This window comes from Pleurodeles waltl, chromosome 1_2, assembly GCF_031143425.1.
Source record: "Pleurodeles waltl isolate 20211129_DDA chromosome 1_2, aPleWal1.hap1.20221129, whole genome shotgun sequence".
Classification (NCBI taxonomy): domain Eukaryota; kingdom Metazoa; phylum Chordata; class Amphibia; order Caudata; family Salamandridae; genus Pleurodeles; species Pleurodeles waltl.
The window spans coordinates 452537131-452554313 of record NC_090437.1 but is presented as its reverse complement, the minus strand read 5'-3'; positions in this window follow the sequence as shown (position 1 = coordinate 452554313).

The window sequence follows — 17183 nt, the reverse complement described above, 5'->3', positions numbered from 1 at the left end:
CATCACACTCAGAGTCACCATTTCAGAACCAACGCATTGTGGCCACTGTGTGGAGAAGACCAATGCATCACCCCTTCAGCATGGACTGACCAGGCCATCTCATTCGGAACCACCACTCCCAGAACCACTCCTGGAACCGGCACATCACCACCACTGCGTGGAGAATTCCAGCGCAACATCCTAATTACGTGGGGATCATCAAGGCATCTCGTGCTGCGACAAGCGTTAAGGCACTATTGCTCAGCAGACCTTTAGTGGGTCCTGTAGCCAGCCTGAACTCCATCACGGGCACCCTGAACCACTGACTTTGTCCTGCTCCAGTGCAAACAGATATCCAAATAGGTGCTTCTTGCTTCTAAGCACTACTTGCACATTTAGGCCCTCATTATGAACATGGCGGCTCATACCGTCATGTCGGCGGTGTCAGAAAATACCGCCACTTGCATGGCGGTCTGAACCGCCATATTCTGAACAATGGAGGGCCGCCACAGGTGGCCCTCTGCCACTGCCAGGCTACTGCCGACAGGCAGCCTGACGATGGTGGATTACTTTATCCGACAGGGCAGCGCTGCCCTCCAGATAAACAACTCTTGTTTCACCAGCTTTTCTCTTCTGCGTTCCCCTGCCAGGGAAAGGCTGGTGGAAGGGGTGCTCCAGGGCCCCCCTGGGGGCCCTGCACTGCCCATGCACTTGGCATGGGCAGTGCAGGGGCCCCCGTGCAGTGCCCCATCACACAGGTCACTGCCCTATTTACGGGCAGGGATATGCGTGACAAGTGCTGCTGCAACCACTGCACAGTGGCATTGACGACAGCTCCATGTGGAGCCGTCGGCAATGTCCCGGCCCAGCAGAATGTATATTATTCGGCCATCAGGGTCTCAAGGGGGCTGGCGGTCAGTGATAAGACTCCCAGCATGAACACGGAGGGGTTTCCGGCTGTGTTCATAATGACCCCCTTAATCTTTAAAAATTCATAGTTTGACTATTTATTAGATTTTTGTCATTTTTGTCTTGTATTGTTCATTAAACTAAACTCTATTTTTCTAACCTAGTGTGGATTATTTTTGTGTGGTGTGTTAACTGTTTTACTTTTTGAAGTGTTGCACAAATACTTTACACATGGTGTCTAAATATAAGTCTGCCTGCTCTGTAGCAAGATATCAGAGGGTGAACACAGGTTAACTTTTAGTGTGTATCTCACTTACCCTGACTAGGATTGTGGTTCCTACTTGGACAGGGTGCACACCTCCGTCAATGAGAAACCCACTTTCTAACAGGTTGTCTGACAGTATAGAACAGGCTCAAGTTCATTCATCTCCAGCCGCGGCCAGTCCATTGGGGTTGAGGGGCCATACCCCCTCACCCGTTGCCCCTCAGGAAGAGTTTCTGTCAGGCTGAGCAAAGGTCAGTTTAACAGACACACCTCACTTTCAGGTCAAGCAGCCAGGAGCTATACATGCACTAAATGAGCAGGCTCCTAGCTTCCTGAGCTGAACTTTGCTGGACTTAGCATCTCACAGCTCCTATGGGCATGACCCCCTGAGCTTAGCAAAGTTACTCAAGGCCCTCCCTCTCTGTGATGAGAAGTAGCATCACTCTTTGCCGCGAACCTGGGCACTTCATTTTTAAGCCCTGAAGCACCCGAAGCCGAGTGTCACTCAGTGACACTTCATCACATAGTGGGGTGGGATTAGCAGTCTCACTTACCCAAACTCACTCTTTGACTGGGTTGGGACTGCTGCCTTAGGTCAGCCAATGAGGAAAGGCAGCAGTCCCAGCTCTCCTGGGACCTTCGAGGTAGAACTGCAGGTAAGTGTGTGTCTTTTTTTAAATAATGTTTGGTTTGTGTATGAATGTATGTTTGAATATTTGGTAATGAGTGTTGTGAATGTATGTGTGTGTGCATGCATGTGTGTGGCTGAATGGGTGTAAACGAGTACATACGTGTGCATGTGTGCTCCGTCCACCCCATCCCTCCTAAAATTACTGGCTGCCACTGTTTATCTCTACAGACAATCTCATATTCATGAGGCCCATTCACTGAAATTGAGATGCACCCTTAGGTTATTTGAAAAATTAAATCTGTAAAGAATTGTTTAACTCTACCCAGTAGTCTGATAACTCCTGGGAGGATTATTTGGATAATCAGTCAGCTATTTGTTTCTTAAAGGTATATAAGATGCCCAGCTCCCTCGAGCCCAAGTTAAACCACTAATAATGAAACAGGTGAATTAATATATTTCATAGAAGACTACTCACAAGTAGAGAATGGAAGACCTGAGTGGATAACTATAGTCTTATATAAACAAGTTTACATTTAGAGATATCCGAGTCTTCCAATGTCTTTGCAATAGAAGTGCAAGCTTATCTTTGTTTCAGATCTGGTTGGAAGGGCATTGGCGGAAATCTCCTTTGCTGAATATGTTCTGTGAGCCTGAAGTTCATATGCTATTTGCCAGGGTGTTATCGATGAGTGCAAGAGGTTACCGACTGAAACCTGTGACTATTCTTTTGGAAATTAGGAAGTGTTCTCAAGCCCTGATTGCTTGTTTAAGTAGTATTGACCCTCAACTAACGTAGAAAATGTTCAACTGTGCAGATATTGCGCACAGTGGCTCCTGTAATTGGTGAAATCTAGCTGCCAGGCACTGATATAGGTCTGAGTATCAAAGCGATCTGAACTAGGTCTCTCGTATCAGTTGAAAGTCAATTAACTGTGGAGTGTGTGTCTTTATGCAATTTAGATATCTGTATTTTAAAATGTTTTACGTGCTGTAAATTTATAGAATTTTGCATGACTAACACCATTTTAGCTTCAGTAAACTAGGCCCATGGCAGCGGTTAGTCCAAATGTCTCTTAAGTGTAATGCACGTGTTTATCCAGACAATATACACATGAATGAAAAATATATTTGCTCTCATCTTGTTAGTTTATCATAATAAATGTACACAATGACCAGTAGGAATTCAATGCGCATTATGAACATCACCATGCTTAGTTTGTTCAATATCCTGCTGTTTATAATAGCATAAATAATCCTTATGGGTTCAATTTTGGTTTGCTAGATGGGTTCCCAGTTCATTAGCTATTTCGTGTCCTGCCTAACAATTATAGAGACCCACTTCACTCTTGTGAGCCTTTTTACTGGAAGTGTTTGCAATAACATCGTGGTAGCACTTTTGGAAAAAATGTAATGCCTGTTGAGCCCCATGTTATGATGGCATCCCAGATGGAATTGTTTTTGCTTCACATAAGCAATTTCCTTATGCAGGGGGTTGCTTCTGGGTAACAAAATTGCACTGACAAGGGCGTCATTGTTATATTTCCTGGGCAGAAATAGTCAATGTTGCAAGGCCTTCTCTAAGTTAGGTGGACCTTCCAATATACCCCTCAATAGCCTCCTCTTTGACAGTTGGGGGTTAGTGGAAGGGGGACTTGTAAATACTACAGACAGCAAACATGGCTGCCAAAGCCCTGTTTACTTTATGGTCCTACTTGTCCCCATAGCCTTAAAAAGTAGCTGTAACATTGGCCATGACTGAGTCAGTGGGGAGTGCTCTTAGTTGCCTGAAGTCATCATGGTGCTAGGATGGTGGTAAAGGGAAATGAAAATGAGTTAAAGATCCTCGTGATGCCATTGTTAGTGATGACTACTTTTGGGTTCCCTTATTGCTGCCCATGGATGTACAATCCGGAGCTGTTACTCCGAGAACATTCATTTCAGCAGTGAGTAATGGCTGCTCTGTGGGGCCTGAGACTTTAGGCCACAACTTTATCTTAATGTACTCTCATTCCTAATTCAGCATTTGCATACATTAAGCAAGAAGATAAGAAGGATCGAAGCACTACCTCTGTAGATCACTTATAGCTTGAAGTGCCTCTGTGATCGCGGGGCAGCGGGGCACTACACAGCCTGTAAATACAATACGCTTTAATGCATGGGCTGTGACTGCAACGAATGAGCTGCGCAGTTATTTGTCTCCAGCTCAGTTTGATTCCTTTATGACCATCAGATGCTGCTACTGTCACTCTGTCTTATCTGTGTCAATACTCATGCAATATGCACAATGACTAAATGGCCGTGAGATAAGTAACTGCCCCGGCATGTTAATGAACCAGTAACAAACACGATGTATGTTTCCGCAGATAGTCCATGGCTGAAATGGCCACATACATTCGAAATATCATCTTTAGTATCGAAAATGTTACAAAGTCTACAAAAAATATTTGGATTTCCCTGTGTATACACTGAAAATACAAGAAGGTTATGACACGTGACATAAAGCAATCAGTGCTTGGCTAGGGAGACTGTCATTGCCTTGACTGTCCCTGTTCGCAAATATCGAAGTAAAAGTCTGAGCTGCTACGGGTGTTTCAGCTCTGTAATCGTTTGCAGACCACGTGACCCTAAAGCCGAGGGTGTGACGCAGGCCCTTGCAGCCCCCCGCTATGCAAGGGACCACAGCATGTCAAGGAGCCTCTATTCTGCTCAGGGCTTATGAAAATGTGAGAGACATAGGAGTCTTGGGCCCCTCGCCACATTCTGCGATGAGTGGGGGAGGCTGCATTGGATAGTATGGCATGGCCTAAGGTGCTGTCCACCACTGTACCAGGCCCTAAAGAAGAACATTAACAAATCGATTTAGCATAACTGAATCACTTACCTGGCAGCTTAGGTGAATGAAGCGACTTGTCTCAGCGTAGAGAAAGTGAAAAGCAAGAGGTCGGCAAGGGGCTTTGGGTAGAGCCTCTTTATGCCAAAGGTGATGGAGGAAAACAAAAAGAAACAGATGCTTTATATTTTAAGGGAAGCCCCCTTTTTAGGGTCGAGCGCACAAGCGCTCCGTCGCTGTTGTAATCTCTCTTTGGGCTTTTAACCATGCCCATGTCACACCTCTCACTTTTATTGGTTTGTGGACTTGGCTTTTAAAATCTGCTTGATTTCTTTAGCAAAAGGCATGCTCACGTTATGCCTTTTCTGGTGTTCAGCCTTCCTCAAGCGCACCGGCCAGCCACTCCACGTTTTTAGCCCAGTTTCTACACTACTTTATCTTTTTATTTTCCCTGCAGCGCGATCAGTCTGGGTTTTACATAGTGAGATCGCATTCGGTTTTTTTTTCAACCTATGTGCCAAGAAAAGTCAGGATAGGAGTTAACAATGCTAATAGCTCTAACTGGAGCAAATGCGAGACCGGTTGCATTGCAAATGCTTTTTATGGTCGAGCGCACAGGTGCTCCGTCCCTGTTGTAATTTCTCTTTGGGCTTTTAACCACGCCCATGTCACGCCTGTCACTTTTATTGGTTTGTGGGCTTTCCTTTTAAAATCCGCTTGATTAGTGAAAGGCAGGCATACGTGAGACGTTTTCCGGTGTTTAGCCCTCCTCCAGCACACCGGCCAACTACCGAAAACATACAAGGCTCCATGTTTACAGTATGGTTTCTGCACTACTTTATCTTTTTATTTTCCACGAAGCGCGATCGCTCAGGGTTTTACATAGCGTGATCGCTCTTGTTTTTTTTTTTCAATCCATGTGGCAAGAAAAGTCCAGTTCGGGGTTTATAAAGATAATAGCTCTAACTCGAGCAAATACGAGACCCGTTGCATTGCAAATGCTTGTTTTAGGGAGGCGCCAATTTACCTTACGCTAGTTCAGCATTTTTGGTTGACAGCGTTGTAACAACAATGGTGGAGGCTGTCCTGTGGTATCTCTGGCAATGTGTACCACCACTGTCCTGTTTGCTCTCAGCTTGTGAACTTTGCTACTGACAGGTGAGTGCATAGTCTATTAAACCGTTGAACTGTAGGCTTTAGAGCTGCAGGGCATGTCCCTTGCCACTTTACAATCACCTTCCTGCAGACGATCACATGCTTCCATATTAGCATCACAAAGATAAATGCTTTAGCTATTTGGCGCCCCCGATGGGAAGGTTCTCACAGAAACTGTGTCACTTACCTTAAACCCCCTGATTGGGTGTAACACTGGTCACGACATCTAATGAGATGGTAGGAGGGGAAGAAATGGCGTAAAAACCAACCTCCTCCTACTCCTTTTACTCCATATTTGCCTTGCACATGTTGCCAAATGGATTACTGAGCATTTTGAGAGCACACCTTTTTTGTTCATACTGCACCCGGCGCCCCTCTCGCTAGGTTGGTGCTATGAAACTGCCTACACCTTGTAGTGCTTCTACCTCCAGTGACCATCAAACTTGCCTACCTATAACACAAATCATCTAGGCAAACACATGATTTTTCCCCTTGCCTCTTGCATAATAGAATCCATGAATTATAACATGAGACCTGCAGAGCAATATTTTTAGCCTTCAAGTTAAAATTAGATTTTATGGGTCTATCTTTTACAACACTGTTCCAACCAATCACTCTTCCAAGGTGTATTATATAGCAACCCACAATGGGGTATGAAGCGCTATTTGAATGCTACAATAAAATCAAAAATATAACATTAAATTCCTGTTGGCGTGGACAGAGGTAATACCCTTACAGGGAGTGGCCAGCAGGTAATGTTTAAAAGAGAACAGTGGGTCTGCTACATTTGTAATATATATGCTGTCGGGGAAGGAAGGGGCAGAGAGATGCAGCATCACAACAATGATGAAATAGCTACACAAAAACCTCAATTTAATACTTCAGGACTGAGAACCAAAAGCAGCCATTGCAAAATATAATACTAGTCCCACATGTGCAAAGGATACTGACTCTGTGCAATGGAATCTTTAGTGGAGTTAGTCCAAGCGGTGCATTTTACTGCACATTGACACGAGAGCCACAGACTTTAAAGGTAAATCTGAAGGGGAGCTATTAATTTACTCTGTTTCTTCAGAGTTTACCACCGTACCCTGAAGCAGCATTTCACCATAGCAGTAAATCATAAGTAAGCCTGTGAGAAATCTGTGCACCTGATACAGAACAGAGGGCGCACAGCCAGTGGAGTAGCTAAGTTGCCATGGGTCCGACTGCAAGCAAAGTAACTGGGTCCCCTCACATCTCAGTCTGTCCAGTCGGTCAGCTGCCGCCAATACTCTTCAACCTCCTTCGACAGAGTTTGCATCTGCCATATCAAAACACACAACCCTTCTCATACACTCACTATTGTATTTCCACTCTCTGCACTGCACTTCTGCAAGTCAAAGCCATAATCCTAAAAAGCATTATCAAAGCCAATAGGTTTGGCCCTTGAAAGAGCATGCACACTAAGACATAATATGCAGGGACCCCACACTCACACCACTGCCATCACATAGGTACATCCGTCATGCTGCAGTCATACAGGCATTTCCCTCACTCTGCACTCATACAGTCACAACTTTCAACATATAGACCACTTACCCTGCGCTCAGAAATGGCATTGGTAATCCTGCATTCATACAGGCACATCCCTCACAACGCACTCATAAAATATAGTGGCTGTCCAGCAGTCACACAAGCACACTACTCACATACATGTACACTGCCCACTAGGAAGGCAAGAGCTTGGACAGGAGGTGGCATAGGAGGCACAGGTTGATTATCTGGTGCATATGTCTACTAGTGTCATTCAATCTTCTAGTAGAAAGCTACTCTGAAGCCTGAATGCCCACTTCGGTTGTCTAATCTCCCATCAGTCACACTTAGGCCAGCACAGAAAACGGTGAGCCTGCTCCTTGTGGACTTTTGAAGGGAATAGTTTTGCCATCAAAACATTTTCACTTGCCTTTTAAAAATGAGAGTAGGCAGTATATCAATAAGATAATAAGATGGTGGCATGAATTTGAAACTTGCAACAATGATGCCTGGAGCACTGAATAAGAAAAGTATAGTCCAGTAGCAGTAGAGTTGCAGATACTTTCATTACTCAATTAGCACTAGTCTGCATATACAGGTGAGATGCTAGGGGATGCACTATAGGCAATATCTCCTGAGGTTGGACTTCTCTGTATGCAGAGTAATACAGAGTAAGTAGGCAAATCATGTTACTCAGACTACCTGACATCCTAAAAACCAGCAGTTGTTTACTAGGCAGAGCAAAGACATGGGCAACTAAACCAATGGCTGAAGAGGGATGATCCACTGCCCAATTTTATTTATGCTGTTCTGAAGGGCTAAACTAATATGTGAATGGCACTCTGTCTTATGAATAACTGAAGTGGGCTTAAAGACCATTTCTTTTAAGCAAGATAATATATTATTTATGAGACAACATGGTGCTGGAAATCAATCTAAAACATTCTTTTGGTCAGACCAAAAATCACAGAAAAAGATAGAGCAAAGAGAGCAGGAGAATAGGGATTTCTTGGTTCACACGCAAAAGATATATAGCACCGGTTAAGAAAACCACAATCTTTGCTGAAAAGCATGGAACAAGAGCAGTGCTGCAGACCCAGTGGAAGTTTCCTTTAAAGACATGGAACAAGTGCAGTGCTGTGGTAAACCAACTCCAACCAAAAGAAGAGTCACCCTTAATTGCTGAAAAAGGGAAGCAGTATTTTACAACTAATCAGAAATGATTTCCCTTTTGTGGTTCCTTATCTTTATAAACCTACATTGAACACATCAACACTATTACTAAATAAGGTACACATTTTGGGCAATATACAACAGCATTATTAAAAAAACACAGTCTCTGTACTATATTTCAAGGAATTATCATTTACTATATAATTAAAAATATATCCCACTTATAAATACTTAAAAATTCATTTGTTAGTTAAAAAGACTTCATACATATACATGACCTTCAATAACATATATCATTTGTTATTTTCAACAATTACACTACATTAAAATAAAAAAATATCAAAAGAAAATCTGTCACTGGGGCATTTCGGTGGAAATCTAAATGGTTCACACCACCTTTATCAGGACACATGATTGATTGATTGAATTTCCTTTATTTCGATTATAAAAAATAATCATAAATGTACAAAGCATTACAATTTACATAAATCATATGATGAACAATCAGATATGTTAAAAAACCATGAAACATTGAAAATAAACATAGCCATAATTCGACCATGGGTTTTTAAATAAAAAACATATATTCTGTCTCCAGAAGCCATAAAAATATAAGGCCTAAAGTTCATAATCTTGTTCCAAAGCAAGGTATTTAAAAAAAACAGTTAGAAACTACCACTGCAACCATGGAATCATTCAGCAGTTGTAAATATAAGAAAGCAGGGCGATATTGGTAAAAACCTTTGGTTTTAAGAATGGGCAGAAGAAATCTTCTTCAAAGTGATTCATAAAAATTACAGAACAAGACCAAGTGTTCTAAGGTGTGGAGCGAAGCGTTGTCACAGGGGCAAATTTTTATCGCAGAGGGCTCATATTAACCAGACGGGAAGCATAAGTTGCAACGGATAGAACCTAGTCTGAACCTGGTGAGAAGGACTCTTTCCAATGGGTTTCTAACAAAGGAAAGATAGGGTTCTGGGCCAAGAATAGTATTTAAAATCATCATGGCCCTGGCTGACTTACTGCCCAAGGCAGCGTTTTCTCTACTTTCACTCAGCTGCATTAATAGCAGTTCCTTCATGGTCTTTTTGTCAGCCTGTTTCAACACTTCAGGATTAAAAAATAATTCTGGGTGCAATGCTGATAAAGCTAAAGATCTAATATAGTTAAGGCCTAAGTCACAACTGAGGCAGTCCTCAATGATTTCCCTGTAAAACATTGTCATTTCCCCACTTCAGACAGAGATCCACAACCACATAGGCGCAATCTTTGCATGATCTCCCGTAAAGACCAGACCCAACGCCTATGCATAAACCGGCTTGGACTAGCCGGTCCCACCCCTAATAGCTTTCTGCAAAATGATTTTCTTCGCGCTTAATAGATATACAGTTAGAGTACCCCCAGATTCCAGTGCCATATAATAGTAAAGGTAAACATTTTGTCTTGTTGACCTGCAGCAATGGTATAATAGGCTTGCTCCCAACTAAATGAGCAAATCTAAAGAGCGCCCCCACATGACTGGTCAAAGCGCATACAGCAATTTGCGAGACATTTGGTCCACGTACAGTGCTTATCAAAGGTGACACCCTTGTTATCACCTGATCCTTAATTAAGATCGGTCTAAGTTTCGGGTTCCACTCCCCACAAACCATAAAATGTTTTTTAGAAGTGTTAACATCCAGTTGCAGGTCACCCATAAAATCAACAAACAGATCCACCAGAACTTTAAGACCATTCGGTGTGCGAGAAAGGATGACAGCATCATCTGCATATAATAAAGAGGGGACATGATCATTTTTGACTTTAAAAAAAATCTTTGCCATGGGTAACTAGATGTGGATTCAGGCCACTGATATATAATAAAAATAGGATTGGCGCCGTAACGCATTCCTGCCTGACCTCCATTGCTAGTTTAAAGACATCAGAGCATTCCCCTGCCTTTCCAAATCTAACTGAGGCATTAACATCTTGGTGGTGCACCCTAAGGAAACTAATCAAAGGTTGGGGAAGCTCAAGACCTTCCAGGATTGACCATAGCTTTGATCAAACAACCCTATCAAAGGCACGGGTCAGGTCCTTAAAGGCCAGGTAGACAGCGCCCTTCTTGACTACCACTTATTTACCCACCAATAGATTAAGACTAAGGCTCTGTTCCATTGTCCAAATGCCCTCTCTAAAACCATATTGGGCCGGGCAGATAATATTATTTGCTTGCATCCATTCTTTGATACAAAGAAGGACAATATGTCCCACTATCTTAACCGTGGAGTCCAGCAAGGAGATGGGGCGGTAACACGCTGGGTCCTGTCTACACCCTTTTTAAAAAACAGGCACTATTACTGCTGACTTCCATGAGCTAGGGATACCAGTTTGCAATGCAGCGTTAAGAACATTTGTCAGTAGCCGAGCACAGAGGGTAGCGTTTTCCTTATACAAGTCCATAGGGACGCCATCCGGGCCGGGGGCTTTATTGGAAGGGCTTCCAATGAAGGCAAACTCAACTTCCTCCAATTTAAAGTTTAAGCGCAACGGAGAGGGAATAGCACGTCCACCTCCACCAATTGCTCTACACTATCCACCGAGAAGACCCTTACAAAGTGGGCAACCCATTTTTGCACAGGTATTGTGGTCCCTGCAATGTCAGGGGATGCTTGATAAGCAGGCTTACCATTCACTATACGCCAGAAGGACCTTACATCCTCAAGCTTACAAGCACCCACTAACTGCTCCCACCTCTCTTCTTTGAGACATTGCTTCCTGAGTTTTATTGCCTCCTTGTAAGCAGCCCTAGCTTCACTGATAGAGTGGTGGTTCCTTGGGTGGTCCTTAAGGACTTTGTGGCAATACGGCAATTCTTATCAAACCATCCATATTCATGGTCTTTTAATGGTCCTTGAAGATCCAACATAATGGATCTGAGACTGCTATTCGGAGACTGAAAATCAGCCAGAATAGCTTCAGGTGGGGCCTCAAATAGTAAGAGGGTGCTAGAAAACACATTCCTGCATCTCTTAACAACCTCCACTAATAGGATGGGGATCAAAACTTTCCACCAGCTAAGCCTCCTACCTTGGCCTTTTGGAATCAGCCCAAACACACCTGGAGTCAAGTTCACAGTCCCAGAAGCAGGAGCAACCATTCTAGCTTCAATGGCATTACGGTCACTAAACAGTTGGTTGTGGATCAGCCCCTTGGTAAAACACTCAGCAGAATTATAAGAAATATAAATATAATGAATTATAGTCCCTTTTCGCAACCCAAAAAAAGTGGGTTTGAGTAAGTTACAGCTTGCCACTCTCTCCAGCATATTACAGAGACCGGCATGTCTCACTTCAGTCACCAGCAGCTTGCCTCTAGGGTTCGGGGTTCTGCGGGCGATACCCATTCTTCCATGAGGAGGGGATCTACACCCAGAGGGGCCGTTCCTATCTTGGCATTAAAGTCTCCCTCTAAAAGGACATTAAAACAACCCAAATTAGTGGCCATCCTCTCTTCCAGGATCAGAAGTGCTTGGAATAGAGACCTGATGTGACACCCCAATTAAGAAACTGAGTTATAAAAATTTACAAGATATCTGTATACCACTGTGCCTAGGAGGGATTGGAACAACTCGCAACTGTGCAGTTACTCGGAATAATAGAGCCAAACCACCACTAGCTCTTGACCCTTGTGAAGGAGATGCTAATACACCATGGGTCTCAAAACCTTCTACAGAAAACAGCTCCTATGCCCATGTTTCTTGAAGTAATATGATGTCATATTGAGAGATGAACGTAATCCACTGAGGGTCAGAGATTTTATTCCCCAGACCCGCACAGTTCCATGAATGGAAACTTAGGCCCTCATTACAACCCTGGCGGACGGTGGTAAAGCAGCGGTAATACCGCCAACAGGCCAGCGGAAAACAACATGGAATCATGAGAATGGAAACCACCAACAGACAAGCGGAACACAAGGTTACGCCCACTGTATTACAAGAGGCCTATCCGCCACCTTTTCCGGGGCGGAACCAACGCTATCAAAAGCACGGCGGAAACAGTACACAGAAGGGAAACCACTCACCTCTCAAACACCCAACGAGGAACCAGGACGCCATTGAGCCTGAGTTACACGTACTGCCCATGCTGGTCTTCCTCCTGCTCTATGAGGAGCAGGACATACGCCGTCGATGACCACGGTGAGTACTGCACCTACAACACAGGGGAGGGGGGAGGGAAAAGAGAGTGACACACACACATGCAACACTCCCACCCCCACCCTCACCCACAACACCATACACACAAATACATGCAGCAACATAACATACACCCCCCCCACACACCCTGGAAGAACGCAAGGACAAAATTAAATGATTGTAACGATTGTAATCATGAATAATCAGATAGTGAAAGTTAAAAAATCAGTATATACAAATATGTACACCAACTACACAAGTCCGGATAGTGTACCAATCATTGTCCGTGGACCAGTGGTCCCAAAATGCATGGGCAAAGCCCACACAAGATACCTGACTCGAAACGGAGAGAACACTGCTGGGGCATCAGATCGAAAATAAACAGGCACCTCAGGGGGAAGGGGAGGGGGGCACCTCAGCCGGATGAACGCACAACGCCACTGCTCCTCGAGGGGGCTCCATGCCCATTGCTGTATCCTGGGGAGTGCAAAGCCACAGTCTCCCAAGTCTTTCCAGTGGGTGGTTTGCTCACTGCTTTATCCTGGGGAGTGCAAAGCTACAGTCTCTCAAGTCTTAACAGTGGGTGGTTTGCCCACTGCTTTATCCTGGGGAGTGCAAAGCCACAGTCTCTCAAGTCTTTCCAGTGGGTGGTTTGCCCACTGCTTGTTCCTGGGGAGTGCAAAGCCACAGTCTCACAAGTCTTTCCAGTGGGTGGTTTGCCCACTGCTTTATCCTGGGGAGTGCAAAACCACAGTCTCTCAAGTCTTTACAGTGGGTGGTTTGCCCATTACTTGTTCCTGGGGAGTGCAAAGCCACAGTCTCTCAAGTGGATAACAGTCTCCACTGGTTCTGGAGGGGGCTTGGTGCCCAGAGTGCTTCATCCTGCCAAGGACTGAGGTAGTGGATGTGATTCTCCACTGGTTCTGTAGGGGGCCTTGTGCGCAGAGTGCTTCATTCTGCCAAGGACTGAGGTAGTGGATGTGATTCTCTACTGGTTCTGGAGGGGGCTTGGTGCCCAGAGTGCCCCACATGCAGTGTGGCCTGTCCCATTCCCTCACCTGGGTGTATGTGCCACGAGATTGCCTAGGAACAGGTAGCATGATGCGCCATGGAGGCAGAGACATACCCCACCCTGCTGCGGCTTCGCCTGCCACCTGCAGGTGCAAACAGTGATGAAAGTCATGTCTCATGGAAGCTGGGCAGGGTCCAGGAAGTCTCCTCCAGCCTCTGACGGCTGCCCACTGGTGATGGTAGCCATGTCAGCTGTGGTGCCACTGTCCGAGCACGTCGCGGGGCTGGTGGCGGTGCTTGCGGTGGTTTCTGTGGCGGCGATGCTGGCAGTGGTGCATGTGTCAGCACCTGTTGAGGGACACAGCAGAACGTCTCCTGCAGCCTCGGATGGCTGCCCACTGGGGAAGATGCTGGGGACTGTTGCTGAGGCTGCAGACATGCAGGTGGCGGTGCTGGTGGCAGTGCAGGTGGTGGGGCAGGTTGTGGTATTCGCTGCCATACAGGTTGGTGTAGTTGTTGACAGAAGGGGTGACACTAGTCCCTCAGTCGGTGCCACCGTGCCCTGTGCTGACCTGCTCTTCTGCTTTTGTCCCTTCCCCACCTTTGATGGTGCCGCAGGTGTCTTGCCACTGTCCCCTTTTGTTTTGGCGGAGCTCTTGGTGGCTGGTAGGTGCGGCTTCTCCCTCCGGGATGTGGGCCCCTTCTTCACCTTGACAGGTGGCGGAATGTCCCTGGCCTCGCAAGGTGGCACAATGGTAGCCCTGATGGCCCCGCAGTTGCTGGCACCACTGTGCATGGGGATTTGGTGGCTGAGGTGCTGGGCTGGGACCTGGAAAGCCTGGCCCTAGGGGAAGGATGGGGGGTGAAGGGAAGAGTTCAAAGTTAGCCAGGAAAAGCTTCTTAGAGACACTGGGATGGGAAGATGGAGGGGGTTTGGGAGTGGAGGAAGAGGTAGTGGTTGTAGGAGGTGTATGTTTGCTGAATTTGGGTGAAGGTGCATGGGCTGGAGGCTGTTGTGAGGTGAATGGCTGTTGGGTGGGTGTGTGCCTGCGTTTGTGTACTTTGGGAGGAGGGCTCACAGACACACTGGGAGAGGACACAGGGGATGTGTGCATGGTAGTGGGAGTGGTGATTGCACATGAGCGGTGTGTGGTGATGGGCGTGCTGGTGATGGAGGTAGTGGCTGAGGATGTAGTGCATGCAGGTGTGAGTGGAGACGAGACAGGGAGGGAGGAGGAGGACGTGGAGGAGGGGGACACAGTGGAGGCAGTGGATGTTGGTGTGTCTGCATGGGGATGGTGCTTGTGTGAGTGCCTGTGGGATGTGTGGTGCTTATGTTTGCCATGTCCACTCTTGTGTGTTGAGGAGTGTGCATGCTGGTCTGATGGTGTGCTTGGGATAGGCTGAGGTACAGGGGATTGGGTCTGGGTGGAGGAAGTTGGAAGGGGGAGGCTGGAAACAGGAACAATGGCTGCCATCAGTGCTGAGGCCAAAGCCTGAAATGCTCTCTGTTGGGCTGCCTGCACAGAATGAATGCCCTCCAGGTATTTATTTGTTGCAAATGCCTCTCAACACCCTGGATGGTATTCAAAATGGTAGATTGCCCAACAGTGAGGGATCTCAGGAGGTCAATAGCCTCCTCACTGAGGGCAGCAGGGCTGACTGGGGCAGGGGCTGAGGTGCCTGGGGCGAAGGAGATGCCCACCCTCCTGGGTGAGCAGGCACGGAACACACGCTGAGGGGCTGCTGGGAGGGTGGTGCTGGTAGGGGGGTGGCGGCTCTACCTGTTGATGTGGTGGGCACAGAGGTGCCCACCACCGCTTAGGAGCTCCCATCAGAGGAGGAGTCACTGTCGCTGGTGTATGCTCCTGTCCCCGTTGTGGAGCTCCCCTCGCCCTCCATCCCACTGGTGGCTTCAGACTCCGTTGCTTCACCCTCCAGGGCCAAGTGGGTTGCAACTCCCTCCTGCTCTGGTGCCACTGCTCCTCCCCCAGATTATGTTATTGCATGCAAGAACAGGGAGACAAAACAAAAAGGGGGGGGAAAGACAGAAAAAACACATGTTCAGTGCATGCAACACCACTACCGTTGGCGGACACAACACACAGGGAGCAGCCCTATGCACTAAGCCATGCACTAACAGTTCCTAGCAAATTCACATGCCCATGGGGGACGGGGCCTAAGCCCAATTGTAGCACACCTGGAAGTCACAGGAGCCTGACTAGGTGTAGATGGCTATTACCAGTAGTGGGGTTGGGGTGCCACAGAACCTGCCTAACATGGGACCTAGCCTACCAAGTTCGCCCTGGCCTCGGGGAACCCACAGCCCACTTTGACCACCCAGACTCCTCGTAAAGTGCGGAGAGTCAGGTGAATTAGAGTGTACTCACCCCCTTGTGGCTGCTGTGATGCCCTCAAGCACCCATCCAACTCCGGATAGGCCACCGCCAGGATCCAGTACATCATGGTGCGACGGGCACCCCTTCCACGTTGGGAGGCCATCCCCAGCTGGGCCTCCGCCATCTTCTTGCTCCAGTGGCGCAGGTCCTCCCATCTTTTACGGCAGTGGATGCTCCATCTATGGTAGACAACCAGGGTCCGGACGTCCTTGGCGATGGCACGCCAAATACTCTTCTTCTGGTGGGCGCTGACCTAGAGTAAAAGTGAAGTAAAAATGGATGTTGCTAGCCCGTACATTTCATCACACGCATTGCCAAACACCTCCCACCCTGGCCCAGACATACATACACACACAATCCTGACATGCTGGCCTGTCCCCCTCCCCACCCTCTTCCATCCACGACACTCCATACACTCAGGGGTCATCCACCATGCTCACAGTGTACTCACCTATTTGTCTGGAGGACCATACAGTTGCGTGAACTGGGGGAGGACCCCATCCACCAGTTTCTCCAACTCCTCCGAAGTGAAGGCAGGGGCCCTTTCCTCAGACAATGTAGCCATCCTCGCTTCCAGACACAGGTCACAACAGAACTTGCAGTGTAGGTCCTCTCCTGTTGAAGGTCAGGTATCAAGTGAGGGACCAGTAAGAAAATGGCAGCCACGTCCGCGGCGGTGCATACCATCACCGCCGGCGTACATCGTCATTGGCTCCTGGGACCCACAGGGCCCAATGTTAACCAATGCTGAATTGCGCAGCGGACTTCGACCGCCCACCGCAACGTTGAACAACGCCAGCGCAGTTACCTCATTTCCCCTTGCCCCACCTTACAGGTCAGGCAGCTGCCATTTCAGGGGGCCAGATGGGATGGGAAAAAACTGCGTCCCACCTATCTAGGCCTGGAATACTGACAGATACCGGCACGTTGCGATTTTCCAACGTTTTAGCAAATTACACATTGTGATACCTAAGTGTTGGATGACCCTCTGCTATCTGTTCTCCTCCATAGGGCACATCTGCTGTGGCAGGTGATGAGATGGCGGCATCCTCCGGTGTACAGACCCCTGGTGGACCTGTTCGACAATGGAAGTGACTGTGTCAGGGGAACTGACTGTCCCGAGGTCCCTGATGGCCGGGCTG